At 40.2% G+C, this 10,715-nt stretch overlaps 1 pseudogene; it reads right to left on the reverse strand.

The window, feature by feature from the left end:
• Positions 1-283: 283 nt before the first annotated feature.
• Positions 284-9,454, reverse strand: LOC118077504 (vomeronasal type-2 receptor 26-like; annotated as a pseudogene).
• Positions 9,455-10,715: the final 1,261 nt, after the last annotated feature.

The following is a 10,715-nucleotide window of genomic DNA, read 5'->3' on the forward strand; positions in this document are numbered from 1 at the left end:
ATCAACCACATCACTGCATTTCATGTCTGAGGTGGGTTCAAGTCTTTTCACAGGAAGTTAAGCAGAGATGTCTGCACCCTTACTTGAATTCTGTTGGGATCTCTACCAACACATTATCCCTCCTCCTCCCAGCCTCAATATGAATTAAAAAACAAAGAGATGCACATATATATTTCATTTTATTTTCCTTATGAGATGTTCCCTGCTATTCAGCTCAGGCCTCAGGAGAATAATGTAGCATTTTGGGGAAAAGATGCAACCCAGTAACCCAGCACTGGAACATAAGATGGAGAAGATCTCCACAGCCACCGTGTTTTTTCCTTTTGTGCTCAGGTAGGTTGGAATAAAGGATAGCCACACACTACAAAACACCAACATGCTGAAAGTGATGAACTTAGCCTCATTGAAGCTGTCAGGTAACTTCCTGGCAAGAAAAGCCACAATGAAGCTGATTATGGCCAGGGAACCCATATAGCCCAAGACACAGTAAAGCATAGTAGCTGAACCTTCATTACATTGCAGTATGATTTTCCCATGCAATGAGAGCATGTCTGTATCAGGGAATGGAGGGAAAGTACATAACCAAAGAGTACAAATGCCAGCCTGAGCAAAGGAGCAACAAAGAACAATAGAATTTGCTACTCCTTTCCCCATCCATTTCCTCATCTTGGCCCCTGGTTTGGTTGCCATGAATGCCAGAACCACAGTGACGGTCTTTGCCAGCACTGAAGAAAGGGCCAAAGAGAAGATGATGCCAAAAGCTGTTTGTCGGAGAATGCAAGTCACCTTTCCAGGCTCTCCAATGAAAAGCAATGAACAAAGGAAGCAAAGAAGAAGAGAGACAAGGAGCATGTAGGTGAGGGTTCGGTTGTTCGCTTTCACTATTGGGGTGTCCTTGTGTTTAATAAAAGTTACAAATACAAAAGCTGTGATCAAAGAGAAAGAAATAGCCAAGGTAGCTAAGATGATTCCCAGGTCCTCTGTGTAAGAGAGGTAGCTTACAACTCTTGGAATGCATTTAGTTTGGTCCTTGTTGGGATACTGATCTTCTGGACATTTAACACAGGCATCCATATCTGAAAAATGAAAGAGACATTTCAGTGGTTATATTTTCAGGTGTCAAAATGCTGATGACGCCTTAATCAAGCTTAAACAATGCACCTGTATGAAGAAGGGACAGGATATGTTACTCCATATGGCTAGCAGTGCTGGTTGAGCTTTGTGAGTTTAGAATATTTAGGCTGTCATTTGGGATCAAAAAGAGCATCTGCTCTGTGTTGAAGCTCACTTCTTTCACTTTGCTTAATTTTGGCTTGGCTTGAAGTTTCTCACACACACGCGGGCATGAGCGCACACACACCCTTGTTCCAAACCCTTTAGGGCCTCATTTGCATTTTTGGGGTTTATTACTTTGAACTTGTCCAATCTGAAATTGTTTGGGCTTATTCTTTTCTAATGAAGTTCTCCTTCTCAGTAGTGGCACCCGCCCTGTGGCACGCCTCCCACCAGACGTCAAAGAGAACAACAACTTCCAGACTTTTAGAAGACATCTGAAGGCAGCCCTATTTAGGGAAGCTTTTAATGTTTGATGGACTACTGTATTTTAATATTTTGTTGGAAGCCACCCAGAGTGGCTAGGGAAAGCCAGCCAGATGGGCGGGGTATGAATAATAATAATAATAATAATAATAATAATAATAATATATTATTATTATTATTATTATTATTATTATTATTATTATTATTGTTGTTGTTATTATTATTATTATTATTATTATTCAAAATGGATCTTAGCCTTTTGATTTCTGTGTCATCACCACCCTGTTTCCTATTTTCACTGCAATGAATAAATAAATATATTACTTTATGGAAATTGTTTGGTACATCTGTACATTATGGTTAGATCTACATAGCGATAAAAACACTCTGAAAATGTTCTGTAAAAAGCAGTTGATGTTGAAAATATCATTGAGTTGTGATTTCACCTGCACTGCTGTCACAGTGTTATAACACATTTATAATGCTGTATTTTGACTAATGTAGCTGAATCCATATGTCTCCTACCTATTTTGCTGGAGATCATTCCTTCTGGACATGCAACACAATCATAGCAGCAAAATTTCTCTCCCTCCTTCTTTTTTCTGCTGTAGCCAGGATAGCAATTGTCATTGCACACAGAAACTGGGAGCACCTGCACAGAACCGTGAAGGGTTATCAGCAGTACAAATTGGGGTTTTGGCTACAGAATGGTGGGCCTCCAAATACTGAGGCGAGCTTTAGATACGGGGTACTTTATTTATATTTCATCTTTTATTTATTATATGTTTATATTGCCCTTCCTCCAAAGATCACAGAGTAGCTTACAATAGAAAAAAAAAACAGTGGCATAGTGTGGTTTGCTGCCACCCGGGATGGGATGTCTGCATGTATCAGGCAGGTAGAGTGTACAGAGGGTGAACGGAACCTGCCATGCCAGCCCAGCCCTCACTGCTGATGTCATTGGAGTGATGCCAGCCTTGAGTTGCTTTGTGATCCCAGCCTCGGAAAGTGGTTTGGGGCTGGCAGAGCAGCCCTGGCTTGAAAAGGACACAACACCTATGCACCCTTTGACCCCAGCCTCAGCTGTTGCATCCTTCTCATGCCACCCTGTCAGCCCCAAGCCACTTTGCAGTGAATCATTCAGATCAGATCCCAGTCTTGCAACGCGACTCGGGGCTGACAGGGTGGCATGAGGACCCAAATGCACCCCCCAGAAAAATGCATGCAGGGCAACACCCAGGCAGTCACCCCCTGCTATTTTCATTGCACACAGAATGTGGTAAAGTGTGATTAGTATAGGAGTATATTTTTTTCAGGATGGTGGATCCACAGATAGTGGGCTGATTACAGAGAGTCATTAGTGATGCCAGAAAATTACTGGTACTCTCAATTTCAGTTTGGAAGGAAATGCCACAGACTTTTGTAAGACTCAACAATGCGGGAGCTTCAGATCACATAGTCTGATAGAGCTGTTTTTCAAAGTTAATAAAAGAGAGTAGATAAAGCCCAAACCTGTGCAGAGCTGCTCTCTCCACAGCTAACCAGAATTACATCTGAGTAACAGGTTTCATTACTAAGAGTAATGCTCCAACTCTGAAGATGACCATTTAAATTAACTGCTGCCCTGATGCCCAGGATATAGAAATATCTAGGGAGGTGATAAAGGCACTTTGCAGATGAGACTTAATGAATTATGTAAGGATAGATCCTATGACTTTCTGAAGGGTTATTGATGGTTTGGAATATGATTTTTCAAATACCTTGATGTAACATAGCAGCAATTTTAAAGATAACTGTGTGGGGAGGCATTTCGTGGGTAACTTGTATACTGAAGGAAATGTAATCATGAGCTCAGAAAAATAAATAAAGGAACTATCAGTTAATTTGGAAGCAGTAGAAAAGTTTGATATCATGACACTTTGATTATACATTGCGAAAGAAGAGGAATATGATAATACATTCAGAAAGAAGAGGAATAATGGCGGGAACCCTAAGAATAATTCGGTACCTGAAGAGATGGTAAAATGATGAATTGGCATTTTCCCTCTTATACTTGAAGGAGCGTCCCCACCCCCAACATTCAGCTCTGGACACTGAGGTCCAGCATCCATCAGATGTCAAGGAAATAAACAACTATCTGACTTTTAGAAGACATCTGAAGGCAGCCCTATTTAGGGAAGTTTTTAATGTTTGATGTTTTATGGTATTTTAAATATTTTGTTGTAGGCCGCCCAGAATGGCTAGGGAAACCCAGCCAGATGGGCGGGGTATGTATGTATGTATGTATGTATGTATGTATGTATGTATGTATGTATGTTTGTAGAAAGAAAGAAAGAAAGAAAGAAAGAAAGAAAGAAAGAAAGAAAGAAACCTTAGCATTATCATATATCCAAGCATTTGCCAGGGAGAAGCTTGCAGCTGATCAAAGTCACATAGAAGCAATGCAGGGAGAGATCAAGACATGGAAGAGCTATACATTGTGATTTTTAAAAACAGTGTGTGTAGAATCTTCCTTAAGTGTAGTTGTAGACAGGTATGAGTTACTTGTACTAAGGTAAATATATTATGTGAATGTACCTTATGTCTTACCTGATTAAAGCCATGATGCCACATAATTTGGTCATAATTAATCATCAGTTCACTGCCCGGAGGAGCCTGAGGTTCTAGCTTTCCAACTTTTACTCTGATCACTGAGCCATTGGGGAACATCATCCAGTTTGTAATATCAAAGCCTGCAACTAATTCTCTGTTTTCATTAAAGTGGATAGTGTCCCCAATACTGTTATTGAATAGGATGCTTCTTAGAAAATGATGAACCTAGATTCAAAATGAATATGAAGAATGGGGTAACTATGTTTTAAACGATTTCAATGAGATTCACAAAGTGCTTTTAAACTAACAATATTGAGTTTTCATTCTTACCTAAGAATAGTTGCAAATCCAGAAATACCCACCTCCCACATTTAAAACTGTGTTAATACACAACAACATCCATGAAACAACTTTAGTAGACTCTTTCGTAAAACTGTTCCTTTTACCTCTGCATTAAAAGCTAGCTTACCTTCCCACCACCCTTTTAAAAAATAGAATTATAATTACCAGCCATGGTTTCACATTCTGTAATAACAATCTGTTCCTTTTATCTAAACTTCTACGCTTTGAGGTGGATTTGTAAATGGCTTGCAAAGCATGTGCCACGGCATAGACAGAATTGTAGACACTGTAGCTGTGACCGGTCATTTTCATTTCAAATAAAATTCCAGGAATGCTCTCCAGCTTTTCCTCTCCAGTACAGGCACTCTCCTCATCCTCCACAAGCATTTTTAATGAACAGCTGAAGGCCTGTTCCCAGAAGTCCTGGATAAAACCATCTCCTTTTGACCAGGAAGGATTTATTGTTTGAATGAATTTTTGGAATCCTAATGGCTGATCCGAGTGAACTGTGAAGGATAAGGATCCATGGAATGTTTGCATTTCCCAATTCTTTTGAAGGGACATCGATATGAAATCCCAGTGAGATGTAATAATCCATACTTTCTCCAGAGGAGGCCAGTTAGTGAAGGGCATTAGAAACAGCAATATTCTCAAAACTTGAAAAGATGGGTTTTCTCCATATATAAATAATACATTTGCTTTTCCCTGAATGATGGTTACATAGCTTTGCACATGCTCCAGAAACAACTCTATCAGTTTCTCTACAAAACTCCATTGTGGTAGTCTAATTACAAATGCAGAACAGATGCCATTTTCAGAAAGCAAAGGCAGCATTGCCTGCAAAAATCGGTCCCCTTTGTCATTGTCCACAGCCAAGAGCCCAACCCATGTCCATCCAAAATGCTGAAATAACCGGACAGCTCCCATGTACTGGTGGGCTTCATTTGGGACCATGCGGTACAAGAAAGGGAAATACATTTTCTCATCCCGTGATGGTAAAAATGTTCCGTAAGTGAGCTGAAAGAAAAATTAACACAATTTTTCAGATGAAGAGAATGTTATATCTTAGAATAATAGAGCATCTTCAACAGATGTTGACCTAGCTTCTACTTGAAGACTTCTAATGCAGGAGAGCTTAAGTACTACCTATGATTGGTTCCACTTGTCAACTTCATTTACTATTAAAATGGTTCTACTAATGATGAAACAAAATCTAGTCATGTCAGAGAGATAGTCTAGAATTACATTTTGCCTGCTATGTAACAGGTATTCTGGTTTTCACATCCCCTCCTCAATTTCTATTTTTCATGCACAGAATCTCAAATGTAGGATAGGATCTGGTGTTTAAAAATCAGCTCCTGCCAGTAGCTTGGATTGGGACGGGCCAAATATTGCTCACCTCAGTTTGCCAGAGAGATTCCAGTCACATGGACCAAAATCATATTGGGTCTTCTCAGCTGGTAAAATTCTGTGTGCATTCCTCAGCCCGTGTGCTGGGTTGAGTTGTATCAAAAATAACACCGATATTCAAAAAAGGGAAAGCCATGTTGTAATCAATAAAGATTTGACCCACATCAACCTTTTGGTCATTCCTGTGCTGACATAATGGGCCTGACCCACAACTAGAGCCAGGTTCTTCATATCCAGATAAGGTTTTGTAGTTTGGCTATAAGGCAAAGCTGTTGCAAGGCCCTCAATACCACTTAAGCCACCTGAGCCATAAATAACAACACTTGATCCAGGATGACCACCTAACTCTTCCCAATGTTTCATAGGGAGAATAATTGATCTCTAGAGCAGGGTACATACCATTCAGGTAGACAGCAGAACCACCCACAAGCAGAACCCCCTTCATGTTTGGATTAACCTACAACTTTTTGGTCCTCTTCTAGTTTCTTATTGCAACCAGTCAGCAATTTGGCATATCCACCACCTCACCGGCAAATTTCAATTTTACCCCTGCATTCTGAGGTGTTAATTTTTCTTCCCAGTTTTATGACATAGGAATCACTTCCACCTCTTCATCTAAGTCACTGAGAATTATTGGGGGTTTTTTGGGGGGGAGATGTTTTGAGTTCAGTACAGAACCCTGTACCACTCCCTTCATTAGAAGAGGACTAATTGATAAATCATTTGAAGAGGATACCTGAGGAGTCTTCTTGCTTGCCAAAATCACTGCAATGTTAGCAGAGATCTCAGAGAAACATTCTCCAATGAGTGCTATCATATTGTTCTGGTTGTGACAGCTGAAGTTGGGGACAAACCTTTGTTGTGTGGAAAGGAGGCTCAGAGTGGCCTTGTAGGTCATCCTTGCACTGAAGTAACTATTGAGGATGCGGAAGCCAAGAGAGATATTTGACAAGATTGTGGGGTTCTCATTGATCTCTTTGACCGCAAATGCTAAAGCCAGAATATGTTGGTAGTTCTTTGGCACTGATCTGTAATAAGCAATGACAACAAGGATCTGTAATTTTCATCATCTGAATTCCTGCAAGGTTGAGGCAAATCATGGAACCATAGAAGACAATACATTTTAAAAAAAGACATCTGAAGTAGATATTTCTCCCATGAAAAGCCACATTCTCTCAATCTGTTGGGACCATTCTGGAGCTTGATAAATCGTCCCACGTACTTATCCCCCACATTTCATTATATGCCATCACTGGCAGCAACAACAAACCAAAGTGTCTCTCTCTGTGTGCTTATCTTCATGCTGATTTTATACAAAATTAATCATAGTAGGCCATTTGAAATTCATGGACATGACTAACTCGAATTTCATGAATCTCATTATGTGTATTAGGGGATATATGTTGCATTTGAATGAAACCTGTATATGAGGCCAAATCATTAATGGAGATTCAAGAGATATCCAAGATAAATCAGGCTCCCTCCACATTGTTCCAAACCAAATCTGCAAAGTATCCTATTAAATTTTGAGACAAAGAGGGTGATTTCCACTGCATCAGAATGAATTGCAACATTCTTTCTGAATTTCCACACATATTGAGAACATGGGGGTCAGGACAGGGGATAAGAACAGATGAAGGCTATTAAAAAAAAAAACCACCATGAAGTTAGTTCAATCAACTGATAATGAATTATTTGTATGGTGCCTCTAGTCCACCTCACAAATTACTTTCTAAAACCACATATCTCTTTGATATGCCCCATTCCGTGCCCGATAAGCATGGGACACCTTTGTCTGGTGGCACTATGGCCCATAGATAGCAGCAAAATACTTGGCAAGGTTTTGCCCAGTATTTTCTCTGTGTGATGGACTCATGGGGAAAAGCTGCCCAATGAACCCTTGCTGAAAAAGGGAGGAGGAAACCTATATAAGTCTCCTTCCCCTGGAGCTCAAAGCTATTTTGCTTTAAGAGCTTCCTGTCCATCCTCCCTCTGCTTAGAGTCTTCACTGAGCAATTTTGGGTCATTGGTTAACAGGGCTGGAAAGCATTTTTTCTTTTTGGGCACTTGTTTGGGTTTTTTTCCACCTTTCCTTCAGTTAAATTATGGCATTTCTTTGTTACATGGAAGAGAGTTTTTGTATGAGGACAGAAATGGCATTGGGCTGGATCAGCGTAGTATAGCGGGTCCCCATAAGGGGCCTGAGGAGAGGATTTACCATAGCAAACCCAAGTGTGGGTTCTATATCTGCCTGGTTGGAATCTGCACCCTGGTCCCCCAGTGAGACCTTGCTTGCTTGGCTTGCACCACAGCAAGATTCAACACTGGCTGACTCCTGTCGTACAGGTTTGGAACAATCAAACCCAGTAGATCCATTCCATCAACACGGGGCTTGTGGAATAGTGAACTGATCCTGGGACAAAATGCTATGCCAACCCTTGCCCTGCCTCCTGCTGCCAATAAAGATCTGGCCTGATTTTATCCCACCACCATTGTACAGTCCTGTTATTTTGTTGCTCTCATGGGTCACATAATGTGCCTGCCTGGGCAAATTACTTGTGCAATTTTCATTGTAGAAGTATGAACAACAATTGGGGCAAGACTTTGCCAATACTCTTCCTGTCATTGAATAATCAGATATGATTGTGGACCCCTTTTTTCTAGTTTGCAATAATCTGGAGTCAATAAATGACAAGGCTGAAAATAAGAGGAAGGATGAAACATAGTGGGGACAAAAAAACCAGAGGTCTGGAACTGTATGAGAGCGGGAAGAGATTGAGGCAAAGGATGAGAACAAATTGAGAGGAAAACAAAAGTAGCGAAACCCTCTGCTTTTGTATACAGTATTGTATTTCTCAGAATAGGGAACAGAAAGACCAGAAGTCCGGAACTGTATGAGAGAAGGAAGAGATTCAAGCAAAGGATAGGAACAAACTGAGAGGAAAACAAAAGTAGATAAATCCTCTGCTTTTGTATATTGTATTTCTCATAGTTTTGTGGGCTTTTCTTTAATTGTACAGCTTTCATATTTGTCAAGGGCGCCAACAAACACCAAACAAGTAAATCCTAGAGATCTTTATGTTATTAAGATACATATAAATGCAGTTATTCATCAGTAGTCAAATAGAAATAAACTTTGGGGGAGGGGGGTATGGCACCCCACCCCCAATGATTTACAGTTGGAAGTTTGCAGGTTCCACTTTTCTCATGGTATATAGTAAACAAATTTTTGAAGTACAATGTTGCATTATGGTATGTTCTCAGTGCGGTCTGAACATAGAATAAAAAAGTGTAAAGAAATTATGACTTACATAGGTTCATCAATCAATGTCTGCATAGGCTGTTCCGTGAAAGAGAGGTTATCGTAGTTTAAGAACACCTGGGAAACAATCTCCCCAATGATTATGTCACCTGGCTTATAAAAGTTATGAGGAATAGGGAGAGGATCATCATATATGCTGCAGTTAATGGAATGTGTCTTGGATGCAGTTTGACACAACAGTGCAAGCAGCAACACAACCACTAGCATCATCCTGGTGAGAAAACTATGCCTCCCAACATCAGTTACCATGTTTCAGAATCAACTGGTGGAAAACATACCTGAACATAAAAAGGGGAACATATCATACAGAAAATGACACAGCCAGTTCTCAAAAACACAAGATTTTATATCTGTTTTTCAGATGTTGGTTGTGGAGCTTACTAATGACGTCTCTCTGTCTATTGTGTTAAGAGAATTGAGACCAGTGATTTTGAGAAAGATAGCTGTGATTAGAGTTTCCCAAGAGGGATGATGTCGTTTGAAGTTGAATCATGCTTGACAAAAACTATTAGGAATTTAGTAAGTATTGTCTATAGTTCCACTACCCAATCTGGGGCTGTGGATCAGTACTGACATGACCTGGATAAACCTGGGGAACACACAACCCAAGTATAACCCTGAATAAATTTTGGGGATGAAGCTACTAGTAATTTTGAATTTTTTAAGCCCGCATAAACCCACAGATGAGTGGCAGGGGAAAAGGCAACATGACATTTCCTTCTCCCAGGTCTGACCACACTGAAAACAGGAGGGTTCTGTGCTATCTGTAAGCATGCAAAGGAACACACAGCAACTCACAGAATTGATTCTTCTTTCCACCAGCTGGTGAGCAGAGGATGCAATCCTTCTGGGTTCTGGGCTGCCTGCTCTATTCTTCCAACCTGTTTTTTCATCTGCTGACAGCCTTGGATAATTCCAGGTGGCTTGATCTGACCGGGGTGTGTGTGTGTGTGTCTTTAACCAACTTGGATGGAGAACCTGGTGCAAAGCCAGGAAGGTGGCAATAACATTTCTCTTGGACCAGAGTAAAGTTCACACATACAGCTCACACATATTTGGCGTAACTTGAAGGTCTGTCCTTAAATCAGGGGTTGCCAAAGTAGCACCTGGGAGCTCATGAAAAGTTGTACTAAATATCTCCTAAAATAATGCACAATGCAAATATTATCTTAAAAGAAATCTACTGCTTGCTCAGTCCCTAGTTACACAGGTACGACCTCTTTTTCACTGGTTAGGCACCTTTCAATATATTTCAATATATTGTTCTGAACAGAGGAGAGGAGCAGGGTGCCATTCTCTGTAGGTATTGAAATGGTTCCCACCCACTTTGAAAGGTGGGCATTTGTGCACTATTTTGTGGTCAACTGTCTCTTCCAGAGGAGGCTATTATTATTATTATTATTATTATTATTATTATTATTATTATTATTATTATTATTTTATACCCTTACTGAGGCCATTAAAAAAAACACCTCACACAATGCAGCCATTTATTTTAATTCCACACACA

Source organism: Zootoca vivipara, chromosome 13, assembly GCF_963506605.1.
Source record: "Zootoca vivipara chromosome 13, rZooViv1.1, whole genome shotgun sequence".
In the NCBI taxonomy this organism is placed as follows: Eukaryota; Metazoa; Chordata; class Lepidosauria; order Squamata; family Lacertidae; genus Zootoca; species Zootoca vivipara.